Here is a 12,803-nt window from a genome sequence, read left to right as displayed (position 1 = left end):
AATTAAGAATCAGCTATTTAATTTGAAACATGGCTTCAGGAAAATTTTCTATTCTTACATTGCTCAGAATGATGGTATTGCAGACACCTGGGCTTACTGGTGATTTTTGTTTTGGTCAGTGTTTAAAAACAAAGAAAATCATTTACATATACATGTTATGTATACACATACAGAAACAAATTTTTAAAAAAACTCAGAATGGGCTCGGCACCTGTTGCACAGTGGTTAGGGTGCCAGCCAGAAACACTGAGGCTGGAGGGTTCAAACCTGGCCTTGGCCAGCTAAGCAACAATGACAACTGCAACAGAAAAATAGCTGGGCATTGTGGCGGGTGCCTGTAGTCCCAGCTACTTGGGAGACTGAGGCAAGAGAATCGCGTAAGCCCAAGAATTAGAGGTTGCTATGAGCTGTGATGCCACAGCACTCTAACGAGGGTAACATAGGGAGACTCTTCCTGAAAAAAAAACAAAAAAACAAAAAACAGAATGGTCCTTAGGCAAAGAGTTAAACACAAGTTCTTATTGAATAATGGCTATGGAAATTTCCCTTTGCATTTAGAAAATCTGTTCTGTAATGCAGAGGAAATAATATACCATGGTATCAAATGTTCTTTTCTGATAAAGGAAGCAACTAGAGAAAGCTGTTATTTATTTGTTCAAAGTAACCAGTGCTATTGATGCAAGCCTCCCCAACAACTTTCCCAGTACTACTTTCAAAATGAACACATCAAACTTGATTTATTAGAATGTAGTTATTTCTTCACACTTGTCAATCAAAAACCAAGACCCAGATTATATATATATATACACACACACACATATATATGGCATTGCTATATATATATATATATATATATATATATATATATATATATATAGCAATGCAAATAATTATTGAGCTTCATCTTCTGGACAAGAATGAATGCCAAGTTAGTTTCTCTTTATCAAAAGCAATAACAATTTGAGGACACTTCATATTTGCCTCTTTTGAGAGCACCAAATCTGCCTCATCTGAATCTTTCCATTTCATAAGAAACATTAATTCTCCACTGCTGTCTGTGGCATCAAATATTCTTTCAGGATCAAGACCTCTGGCAAACCTTCTTGGTTTGTCAGCAGCATCTCTTCTCTTTCATTTGCTATCATCCAATTCACTGTCAGATAAATATTTTCTTTTTGTACCATCTTTTTCTTTACCAGCTTTTTGGGAATTAAGAAATACTTCAATTAACTCTGGACAATATAAATTTTCTTCAGGTTCCCTAGTATTGTCAATATTTGTAAATCCCTTCCACTTCAAGAAATACTCCATCTTCCCATTTACTACTTGTTGATATAGAAATTTTTCCACCACAAATTCTTCAGGCTCTGCCTCTTCAACCTTTTTTACTCTTTCTATTCTGCTTCTTTCCCATTTTTTTGCAATGTAGCTTTATTGGAGGCCATTTTTAATTGCAGACTTGAAGAGCTATTATTCACCACCTCGGAGCTGCTCCGGGTTGTGAGTCTGAAAATGCTTTAAATTTTTACTTCTTCCTGCCTCTTCTTCTTTTTTTTTTTTTAGACAGAGTCTCACTGTGTTGCCCTTGGTAGAGGACTATGGTGTCACAGCTCACAACAACCTCAAACTCTTGAGCTTAAGTGATTCTCTTGCCTCAGCCTTCCAAGTAGATGGGACTTCAGGCACCCTCCACAATATCTGGCTGTTTTTTGGTTGCGGTTGTTTAGTTGGCCTAAGCTGGATTTGAACCCGCTACCCTCCGTGTAAGTGGCTGGTGCTATAACCACTGTGCTACGGGCACCGAGCCTGCCTCTTCTTATTATTCAGTGATTTTTATCGGGATCAGAAAAAAGTCCCCTATTGATTAGAACTTCATCATTCAGTACAGTAAATATTAACCAAATGTGTTTATATAAATTTCAGTTAAATTAATTAAAATTAAAGAGTGGCTTAGTTACACTACTCATAATTGAAGTGTTCAGTAGCTACATGTGTCTCTGAAGTGGCTATTATATCTGACAACACATATACAGAACATTTCCAACATCACAGAAAGTTCTATTGGATATGGCCAGTCTAGAAAGTAATTTTAAGTAGGGGGAGACATTACCAAATTTATTTTAGGGATATGATTTTGGTTATAGTTTGAAGGGCAGGTTAGAAGTAGGCAGTGATTGGAGATAGAAACATCAGTTAGGAGGCTATTGAAGTAATATGAGGTAAATGATAAGGGCCTGCAATTCCTGTCATGAGGTAGGATTTGTATTTTGAAAAGACAGTGAAGTTTTGAAGCAGGAGAGTATCACCTTGTCTTAGTTACTTTATCTCAGTCTCAATGTTTTTAGACAGTAAAATGGGCATTTGAGTAAGATTTACCTTACCCATCTCCTACAGTTATAGGAAGAATAAAGTGAAATGATCTATGTGAAAGTACTTTATGAGTTATACAGTGCTTTAAATTTTGCCATTGCTATTTTGGCTTATCATGGTTCTGTAATAAAATAGAATCTTTGGTATTGGATTTTGTGGGGAGTGCCTATACAACTTGTATGTATGGTCAGGCTACCATTAGGCTGCATCCTTGTTGCTGTTTTGAATGCTTCTCATGCAGTCTAGTTATATACCGCAGGTAATTTTGCTTTCTATTTAGTTGATACCTATGAGTCTGTGAAATTGTGATGTATATATATTTGGTCTTTGAATCCCACCAGTTCGTAGAATCTCTGGAGTGATGTCTTTTTGAACACTAATGAATTGATTGTTCCCCCGCTCCCCCAGTTAGCCTTCAGATGAGGTTGGTCACCTAAAAGACATAGACAGGACTAGAGGATTAGGATTTTCAGCCCTACTCCCCAACTTCTGAGGAGAGGAATGAGACTGAAGGTTAAGTTGATCACTATCAATCATGCCTATGTAGTGAGGCCTCCATAAAAGGACAGGGTTTGGAGAGTTTCAATGTAGCTGGACATGTGGAGGCTTACAGGAAGTTGAGTAAGAATTCATCCACGTGGGGGGGAGGGTGGCAAAAATACTCTAAGGGTATTTTTGGCCAACTCCTTAGAGACAGAATCTCTTGCACTTGGAACTCTTCTAGACTTTGCCCTTTGTGTGTATTCATCTGGCTGTTTATATGTATCCTTTAAAATATATTTTGTAATAAATCAGTAATTTAAGTTCTGTGAGCTACTCTAGCAAATTAATTGAACCCAAACTGAACATGAAGCTGGTCAGTCAGAAGTTCTAGAGGCCCAGACCTGTGACTGGTATCTGAAAGCCAGCAGAAACAGCTGATTGGGGTTAGCATCTTGGGGACTGAGCCCTCAACTTATGGGGTTTCATGCTACTTTCTTTCTTTTTTTTTTTTTTAAACACATGCTACTTTCAGATATTGTCGTAATTGAATTTGAGGCTACCCTGCTGATATCAGCTGTGGAATTGATTGCTTGCTTGCTGGTGGAAAGAAATCACTATATATTTTATGGTTGTAGAAATCTTTTTTGTTGATCGTTGTTGTGAGTTACAGAATAGTAAAAAGCACTCTGAGTTGGTACGATTTTCCACTCATGGCATGTGTAAACAGCTAGAGTAAATCTACTTAAGTAAACCTATTGTAAAGCTGTCTTTGAAATGAATTCTCACATATTATTAGCTTAGAATATTGTCATAAATATAAAATTAGTAAAAACATACTATATGCTGTTTCTAGAGTTTAATCACTACCTAACATAGCTCTACATTTACAAAAATAATATGCCACTGGTCTTTTAACAGTGGGTACCTGCCATTCGGCAGGTATTGTTCTAGGCATTGGGGCTACAACCATGAAGGAAACATTGCCTTGCCCTTCAGGTAGTCACAATTTTGAGGAGATCCGTTCCCATCCCCTTTCCTCCAAATTATACTTGTGTTTTTCTTTCCTGTGGGCTTCTAGTTGTTTATATACTGGTTTCAAATTAGTTTGGATACATTAGATACTGTTTCCCATTTTTGTGATACTTTTCTAAGAAGAATATGTTTCAGTTCCATTCAGGTAAATAGAAAAGATGTAAAGTCTTCATTTTTTTTTTTTTTTGAGACAGAGTCTCACTATGTTGTCCTCAGTAGAGTGCTGTGTCATCACAGCTCACAGCAACCTCTAACTTTTGGGCTTCAGCGATTCTCTTGCCTCAGCCTCCCAAGTAGCTGGGACTACAGGTGCTCACCACAATGCCCAGCTTTTTTTTTTTTTTTTTTTGGTTGCAGTTGTCATTGTTGTTTATAGCTGGTCTGGGATGGATTTGAACCCGCCAGCCTTGGTGTATGTGGCAGGCACCTTAACCACTGTGTTAAGGGTGCGAGCCAAGTCTTCATCTTTTCTTATGGCTGAATAGTACTCCATGGTATATATACACCAGTTTGTTAATCTATTCATGGGTTGATGGACACTTGGGAGGATTCCATGTCTCAGCACTTGTGAATTGAGTTGAAATAACATTCTGATGCAGATGACTTTGTGGTAAAATGATTTTTTTTTTTTCTTTTGGGTAGATACCAAGTAATGGGATTACAGGATCAAATGGAAAGTCCACTTTTAATTCTTTGAGAATTAATTCTCTGTACTTCTTTTTTTTAAATTTCAGGTTAATGTGAGGGTACAAACAACTAGGTCACAATATTTGAATTTGTTAAGAAGAGTCCTTTCTGGGCGGCGCCTGTGGCTCAGTGAGTAGGGCGCCGGCCCCATATGCCGAGGGTGGCAGGTTCAAACCCAGCCCTGGCCAAACTGCAACAACAACAACAAAAAATAGCCGGGCGTTGTGGCGGGCGCCTGTAGTCCCAGCTGCTCGGGAGGCCGAGGCAAGAGAATCGCGTAAGCCCAAGAGTTAGAGGTTGCTGTGAGCCGTGTGATGCCACAGCACTCTACCGAGGGTGGTACAGTGAGACTCTGTCTCTACAAAAAAAAAAAAAAAAAAGAAGAGTCCTTTCTGTAGTTGTGTCCTGTACCCCCAAAATGTGCCGTGTACCCCTACGTTGTGCCCATTAACTGGGAGCACCCCAACCCTTTCTCTGTCTCCTCACTCACTCTCTCTCCCCCCAATTTGAATGGAAATGAGTTTTTCTTCTCTGTGGGTATGAATTAGATCATCTACTGGTTTCATATTAGTATTGAGTACATTATATATTTGCTTTTCCATTCTCGACTCCATCCAGGTTAATACAAAAAAATGTAAAGTTGCCATCTTTTTATGGCTGAATAGTGTTCCATGGTATACATATACCACATTTTGTTGATCAGTTCCTAAGTTGATAGGCATTTAGGCTGTTTTCACATCTTGGTGCTTGTAAATTGAGCTGCAATAAACAGTCTACTGGAAATAACCTTATGGTAAAGTGATTTTTTTTTTCTTCTGGGTACATGCCTAGCAATGGAATTGTGGGGTCAAATGGGAGATCTAATTTGAGTTCTTTGAGTATTTACCATGCTTCTTTCCAAACAGACTGTATTAGTTTGCAGTTACATCACCAGTGTAAAAGCATTCCCCTCTCTACACATCCATGCCAGCATCTACAACATTGAGACTTTGTGATGCGGATTAATCTTACTGGGGTTAGGTGATATCTCTGGGTGGTTTTAATTTGCATTTCTCTGATGACTAGGGGCAATGAGCATTTTTTTTTCATATGTTTGTTAGCCATTTGTCTTCCTCATAGAAAGTTCTGTTCATACCTCTTGCACAGTGATAGCTAGGATTGTTTGCTCTTTTTTTCGTTGATTAATTTGAGTTGTCTGTAGATCCTAGTTATCAAACCTTTGTCAGACTCATAACATGCAAATAATCTTTTCCAATTTTGATGGTGGTCTTTTTGCTTTACTTGTGTTCTTAGATGTGCAGAAGCTTTTCAGTTTAATTAAGTACCACTTGCTTATTTTTGTTGTTGCAATTGCCACTGAAGTCTTCTTCGTAAAATCTTATTCAGGCCAACATCCTTGAATTTTTTCCATACTTTCTTCTAGGACTTTTATGATTTAATGCCTGAGCTATAATTATTTTATCCATCTCAAATAAATTTTTGTCAAGTGTGGAAAGGTGTGGGTCTAGTTTTAAGTCTTTTACATGTGGTTTTGCTGTTCTCCCAGCATAATTTATTGAATAGGGATTCTTTTCCCCAATGTATTCTTTTTTTTTTTGGTATATCAAAGATCAGATAGCTGTAAGAGACCAGTCTTGGTTTTCTATTCAGTTCCAAATGTCCATATCTGTATTTTTTGTGCCAGTAACATGCTGCTCTGATCACTGTGGACTTAGCCTAACATCTGGTAAAGTGATACCTCTGGCTTTGTTTTTATTACTAAAAATTGCCTTAGGTATATCAGTTTTTTCCTTGTTCCATACAAAATGGAGAATTATTTTTTCCAGTTCTTCAAAGAATGATGTTGGCATTTCAATGGGGATTGTATTAAATCTGTAAATTGCTTTGGGGAGTATAGACATTTTACCAATGCTGATTCTTCCGAGCCATGAGCATGGTATGTTCTTCCATTTGTTAATGTCTTCTACTATTTCTTTTCTTAGGGTTTCATGATTCTCTTTGTAGAGATCCTTCACTTCTTTTGTTAGGTGTATTTCTAGGTATTTCATTTTCTTTGAAGCTACTGTGAAGGGAATTTTGTCTTTGATTTGTTTCTTAACTTGGCTGTTTTTGCATATACAAAGGCTACTGATTTTTGGACATTGATTTTTTTACTCTGAGATGTTACTGTACTTTTTGATCTCTTCTTCTAGGAGTCTTGTGGTTGAACCTCTGGGATTCTCTTAGTATAAGATCATACCATCAGCAAAGAGAGAGAGTTTGACCTCCTCTGCCCCCATTTGGATGCCATTTTTGTCATTCTCATTGATTGCATTGAGAACATCCCACACTGTTGAATAGTAGTGGCAATAGGGGACATCCTTCTCTGGTTCCAGTTCTAACTGGAAAAGATTTCAGTGTTACTCCATTCAGTATGATATTAGCTGTGGGTTTGTGGTAGATGGCTTCATTCAGTTTAATAAATGTCCACCTATGCCTGTATTCTTAAATGTTCTTATTTGAAAAGGATGATGAATTTTATCAAGTGCTTTTTCTGCATCTATTAAGAGTATCATATGGTCCTTGTTTTTGCTTCTGTTGATATGGTGAATTACATTTATGGATTTATATAGGTTAAACCAGCCTTGTATCCCTGGGATGAAGCCTATTTGATCTTGATGTATAATTTTTTATTGTGTATCTGTAATGTATTTGCTAAGATTTTCTTGAATATTTTTACATGTATATACATTAGTAAAATTCATCTGTGGTTCTCCTTTTTAGATGGGTTCTTTCCTGGTTTTGGTATCAGGGTGATGTTTGCTTCATAGAATGTTTTGCAGAAGGTTCCTTCCTTCTCAATTGAGAATGTTTTGGAATAAAATTTGGAGTATAAGTACAAATTCTTCTTTGAAGGTTTGAGAGAATTCTGGTATAAAACCGTCTGCTCCAGGGCATTTTTTGTTGGAAGAATTTTTATTGTTCAATCTCAGTGCTTGATATTGGTCTGCTCAAGAGATCAGTTTCTTCCTAGTTAAATCTAGGAAGATGGTGTGACTCCAGGTATTGGTCCATTTCCTCCACAATGTCAAATTTCTGGGAATAAATTTTCTGGTAGTAGTTGCAGATAATCTCTTATATCTGTGATATCTGTTATTTTCCCCATTTCATTTTTGATTGAGGTTTTAGAGATTTTAATTTTCTCTTTTTTTTATTGTTTCATTGAGGGTATGAAGAATTAGATTACACTGATTGCATTTGTTAGATAAAGTCCCTCTTATAATGGCATCCTGTCCCCAAGAGGTGGCCATACACTGTGACCCCCCCTCACCCCCTTCCTGAGATTTTACTTTTCTGTTTTTAGTTAACCTGGCCAAAGGTTTATCAATTTCATTTATCTTTTTTAAAGAACCAACTTTTTCTTTCATTGATTTTTTTTTGAATGACTTTTTTTTTCAATTTCATTTATTTCTGATTTAATTTTGGTTATTTCTTTTTGTCTGCTAGGTTTGGAAGTAGATTGTTCTTATCTTTCCATTTCATTAGGTTATTCATAAGATTGTTGATATGTTCTCTTTCTGATTATCAGATGTAGACATCTAATGTGCTAAATATCTCTCTTAGGAGTGCTTTTGCAGTGTCCCACAGGTTTTGGTAGCTTATGTGTTAATCGTTGTTATACTCAAGGAAGTTGATGAATTTCTTTTTAATTTCTTCCTTGACCAAACAAACTGTCATACAGCATAAGGTTGTTTAATTTCCATGCCTTTATGTGGGGATGGCAATTTTTGTTGGAGTTGAGTTCTACCTTTACTGCCTTGTAGTCTGAGAAGATACAAGGTATAATTTCAATTCTTTTGATTTTGTTGAGGCTTGATTTGTGTCCTAGGATATGATCTATTTTGGAGAATGTTCCATGGGCCAAGGAGAAGAACATATATTTTTTTAGCTTTAGGATGGAGGGTTCTGTATATGTCTATTGAGCACAGTTGTTCTGGGGTCATGTTTAAGTCCTTGTGTCTTTGTTTATTTTCTGTTTAGAGGATCTGTGCAGCTCTGTAAGAGGAATATTAAAATCCCTTGCTGTTATGGTGTTATGGGATATAATATTGCTCAGACTGAGGTCTGTTACAAAAATCTGGGAACATTTAAGTTGGGTGCATAAATATTTAGAATTATAATATTTTCTAAATTGTATATATTGTATAGAATTGTAATATTTTGTAAATCCACAAATCCCAACATAAAGTGTCCATCTTTGTCTTTTTTGATTTTACTTGCTTTACAGCCACTTGTATCTGAAAATAAGATTTAAACCCCTCCTTTCTTGGAATTTCTATTTGCCTGAAAAATTATTTTCCATCCCTTCACCCTGAGTTATACTTTTCTTCTTTTTCTGAATTTTACTTTGTCTTTTGAGGTTAGGTGTGTTTCCTGTAGGCAGCAAATGGGTGGGTTGTGCTTTTTTATTGAATCAGCAAGCCTGTGCCTATTCAGTGGGGAATTCAAGCCATTAACATTTATTGAGATAATTGATAAGTGTGGTGGAGTTCTATTCGTATTATTTTGTGGAAGTCCATTGCTTAGTTTTTATCTTTTGTGTCATTATGAATGCTAGATTTTGTCTTTTAGTTTCTGGGTGTTCAGTTTGCTGATGGTCTATTGTGATGGTCAGTGCTGAGAATAGGTCTAAATATTTCTTGTAGAGCTGGTCTTGTGGCAAACTGCTTCAATGTTTGCATATCAGTAAGTGATTTGATTTATCCATCAATTTCAAAGCTTAATTTAGCAGAATATAGAATTCTGGGCTTAAAATGGTTTTATTTTTAAGTAGGTTAAAGGTAGATGGTCATTCTCTTCTGGCTTGAAAAGTTTCATTTGAGAAGTCTGCAGTTACCCTGGCTGATTTGCCCCTGTACATTAATTGGTGTTCATTCTTGGCTGCTTGCTGAATCTTCTCTTTTGTCTTGACTTTCGACAGATTCATGACAATGTGTCTTGGAGAAGCTCTATTTGACTTGAAATGACCTGGGGTTTGCTATCCCTCTGAAAGGAGTGTCAGAATCCTTGGTGATATTTGGGAAATTTTCGTTTATGATATCCTCTATCATAGGATAGGGCTTCTATTCCTTTGGGACATTCTTATCGTTCTGTCCTTCTGAGATACCTATAATTCTTACGTTTGAATGCTTCACGAAGTCCCATAATTCTCTAAGTGAACATTCTGCTTTCTTTCTCTTTTTTTTTCTGCTTCTCTAACTGCCTGTGTTAGCTCTAGAGCTTTTTCCTCTATTTCTGAGATTCTTTCTTCTACATGGTCTAATCTATTATTGACACTTTATACTGAATCTTTACATTCCCTGATTGATTCTATTTATTTTTTAGGTTTTTTTTTTTTTTTTTGTTTCTTTGCTTCTATTTGTTTTTAAGCCTCTATTTCTTAAGCTCTGCTATATTGTTTCTTTATTCTTCATATTGTTCTTCTCTTATTTGATTCAGTTTTTGGATTTCATTTTGGTTATTTTCCACTTTCTCAGCCATTTTCTTCATTGTTTTTACCATCCATGTTTAAATTCCCTTTATTTCATTTTTGTTTTTTTTTTTGGAGATAGAGTCTCACTATGTCACCCTCGGTAGAGTGCTGTGGCATCACAACTCACAGCAACCTCTAACTCTTGGGCTTAAAGCAATTCTCTTGCCTCAGCCTCCCAAGTAGTTGGGAACCTGCCACCCTCAGTGTATGTGCCTGGTACCATCACCACTGTGCTACAGGGGCTGAGCCACCTTTCTTTCATTTCTGACATTTCTTTATAGGTGGAATACTTTGCAGTCACTACCTTATGATCCCTTGGAGGGGTTGCTCTGTCCTGGTTTTTCACATTGCCAGGACTTCTCTGCTCTTTCTCATAAGTGTTCTCTTTTTGTTTATTTCCTTGCCCTCATGTTTCTTATCACTATCTCCTGCTCTTTAAGTTACCATGCCTCTGACCTAAGGTGTTGAAGTGTCTTTTTGGTAAAGTACTAAAAGGAAGAGAAAAGTGAAAAACAAGAAGGAATAAAATATTTAAAAAAAGAGAAAAATAAAAGGAAATGGAGTAAAATGGAAGATTGCTAAAAAGAAGACAGGAAGAGAAAGATAGAGATAGGAGTAATAGTGGTGTACAGTAAGGTACTTTGACCCATATCCACAAATCCCAAACTTTGCAGGGGCTGGGTTGGGTGGGTCCTTCAAGGTCTGTAGCTCTTTGCCAGCCTGAGCAGACACAAGACCCCACCTCCACCAAATAGAGATAAAAACCAAAAATACTATAAATCAAAACAAAATAAACAAAAAACCTTAAGTTATAAAATTGGGGGTAAAAAAAGAATAGCAGGGGTAGAAAAAACTAACAAAAATGAAACCCTTACTGTTGAGGAAGGAAACAATGAAAAATTATAATTACACAATAACAATGAAAAACATCTATGGGTAAAAAGTGAAAAAAAAATTTCAAAAGGAAAAAAATGGAATATATATATTGATATTGGGAATATATATCGATCTTGCTGTATTTTGTGTATTTTGCTTGGGCAACAGGTGATCTTCTGGGGTATGAGATACTAATCACAGCGCTGATACAGGAGTATAAGATGGAAACTGGAAGCCTCTGTCTTGCCAAGGAGACCTGGTTCTATCTTTCTGACCTCTTTGCCCTCTGTCCCTGTGAGGTTGGGAACCTGAAGCTCTTCTGTGCCTGCTTAATAGAAATGCCTCAACCTTTCCAAACTGTGTCCCTTGGCTAAGCAGTTGCTTTCCCAGGAAAGCATGTATCACTCACGTCTTCCAAGGTGTGCCTTCCCCACTTATCAGGCTCATAAGAACTGGCCTTGCACTAGGACCCAGAGGGCCAAACCTGGAAGGCAGTCTTCCCAGAATGGCTGCACTAAGCCTGCAGCCAAACAATGAAAGCTCCCCTTTGCCCAGTGGTGGGTTCAGTCTTGTCCCTAGGTGCTGTTGAGAATGACTTGCTCGCATACCCAGTCTCTCCCCAAGGTAACTCAAGGGCCCAGGTCCAAAAACAAAAAGAATGAAAGAGAGAAAAGAGTGAAAGAAGAGAGAAAAGAGAGAAAGAAGAGATAAAGGAAGAAAGAAAGAATCCCTCAAGACAGGTCTTCTTTGTCTGCAAACTATCCACCCCCTCCTACCCCCAGCCTGGCCGGCCAGCCACTGCATACACACAAGTACTTGCTGCTTCTTCACTGTTTCCATTCTCCTCTTGGTCCTGAAGTGTCCCCTGCTTCCCTGTGCCCCCGAAGGGATGTTTCTAGGCAAAGCCCACAAGTCAGAGATGCCTGGAGTCTTTTCCCCCATTCTCACCAGGCATAGCTGTAGAGAAGCTGTCTGTAGTTTACTGTCTTTCTCCACTCCCCTTCAATTCTGTTATAGATACTGTCTACAGCATCTTTTTTTTCAGGGGGGGACACAGTCTCAGTCAATATGGGGTTGAGTACCATCCCTTCATAGCTCACAGGAACCTTAAAATATGGGTCTCAAGCAATCCTTTTGTTTCAGCATCCTGAGTAGCTGGGACTACAGACACCTGCTATTTGGCTCAGCTAGTTTTTGTATTTTTAGTAGAGACAAGGTCTCACTCTTGCTCAAGCTGGTCTTGAACTCCTGAGCTCGAACAATCCACCTACCTTGGCCTCCCAGAGTGGTAGGATTACAGTTGTGAGCCATCTCACCTTGCTCCATCTTTGAATTTCTACTCTACTATTAAATTCCTGATTGACTTCTTCAATTTCTTCCTTTTTTTTAATTGACTTTTTTCTTGTTAAATCATAGCTGTGTACATTTGTGCAATCAAGGGGTACAGTGTGATGGTTTCATATACAATCTGAAATAATCTCATCAAACAGTTCAACATAGCCTTCATGGCATTTTCTTAGTTACTGTATGTAGACACTTGTACATTTAGTAGGTTTCACCTGTACCCATTCTAAGATGCACCGTAGGTGTGGACCCACCCATTACCCTCCCTCCATCCTGACTTCCCCACTCCCTTCCCCTCCTTTGGCCCTTTCCCATATTCTTGTGCTATAGTTGGGTTATAGCCTTCATATGAAAGCTATAAATTAGCTTCATAGTAGGGCTGAGTACATTGGGAACTTTTTCTTCCATTCTTGAGATACTTTGCTAAGAAGAATATGTTCCAGCTCCATCCATGTAAGCATGAAAGAGGTAAAGTCTCCATCTTTCTTTAAGGCTGCAT

At 37.7% G+C, this 12,803-nt stretch overlaps 1 protein-coding gene and 1 pseudogene across 3 annotated transcripts in view; one reads left to right on the top strand and one right to left on the bottom strand.

The window, feature by feature from the left end:
• ABCB7 (ATP binding cassette subfamily B member 7) overlaps window positions 1-12,803 on the top strand; it is a 150,136-nt gene that overhangs the window by 13,979 nt on the left and 123,354 nt on the right. The window lies entirely within an intron of this gene.
• On the bottom strand, window positions 891-1,414 carry LOC128577393 (chromobox protein homolog 3-like; annotated as a pseudogene).

This window comes from Nycticebus coucang, chromosome X (assembly GCF_027406575.1).
Source record: "Nycticebus coucang isolate mNycCou1 chromosome X, mNycCou1.pri, whole genome shotgun sequence".
NCBI classification, from domain to species: Eukaryota; Metazoa; Chordata; class Mammalia; order Primates; family Lorisidae; genus Nycticebus; species Nycticebus coucang.
Note: the sequence above shows the minus strand (reverse complement) of the source record. Positions and strands in the feature narration are given on the sequence as shown.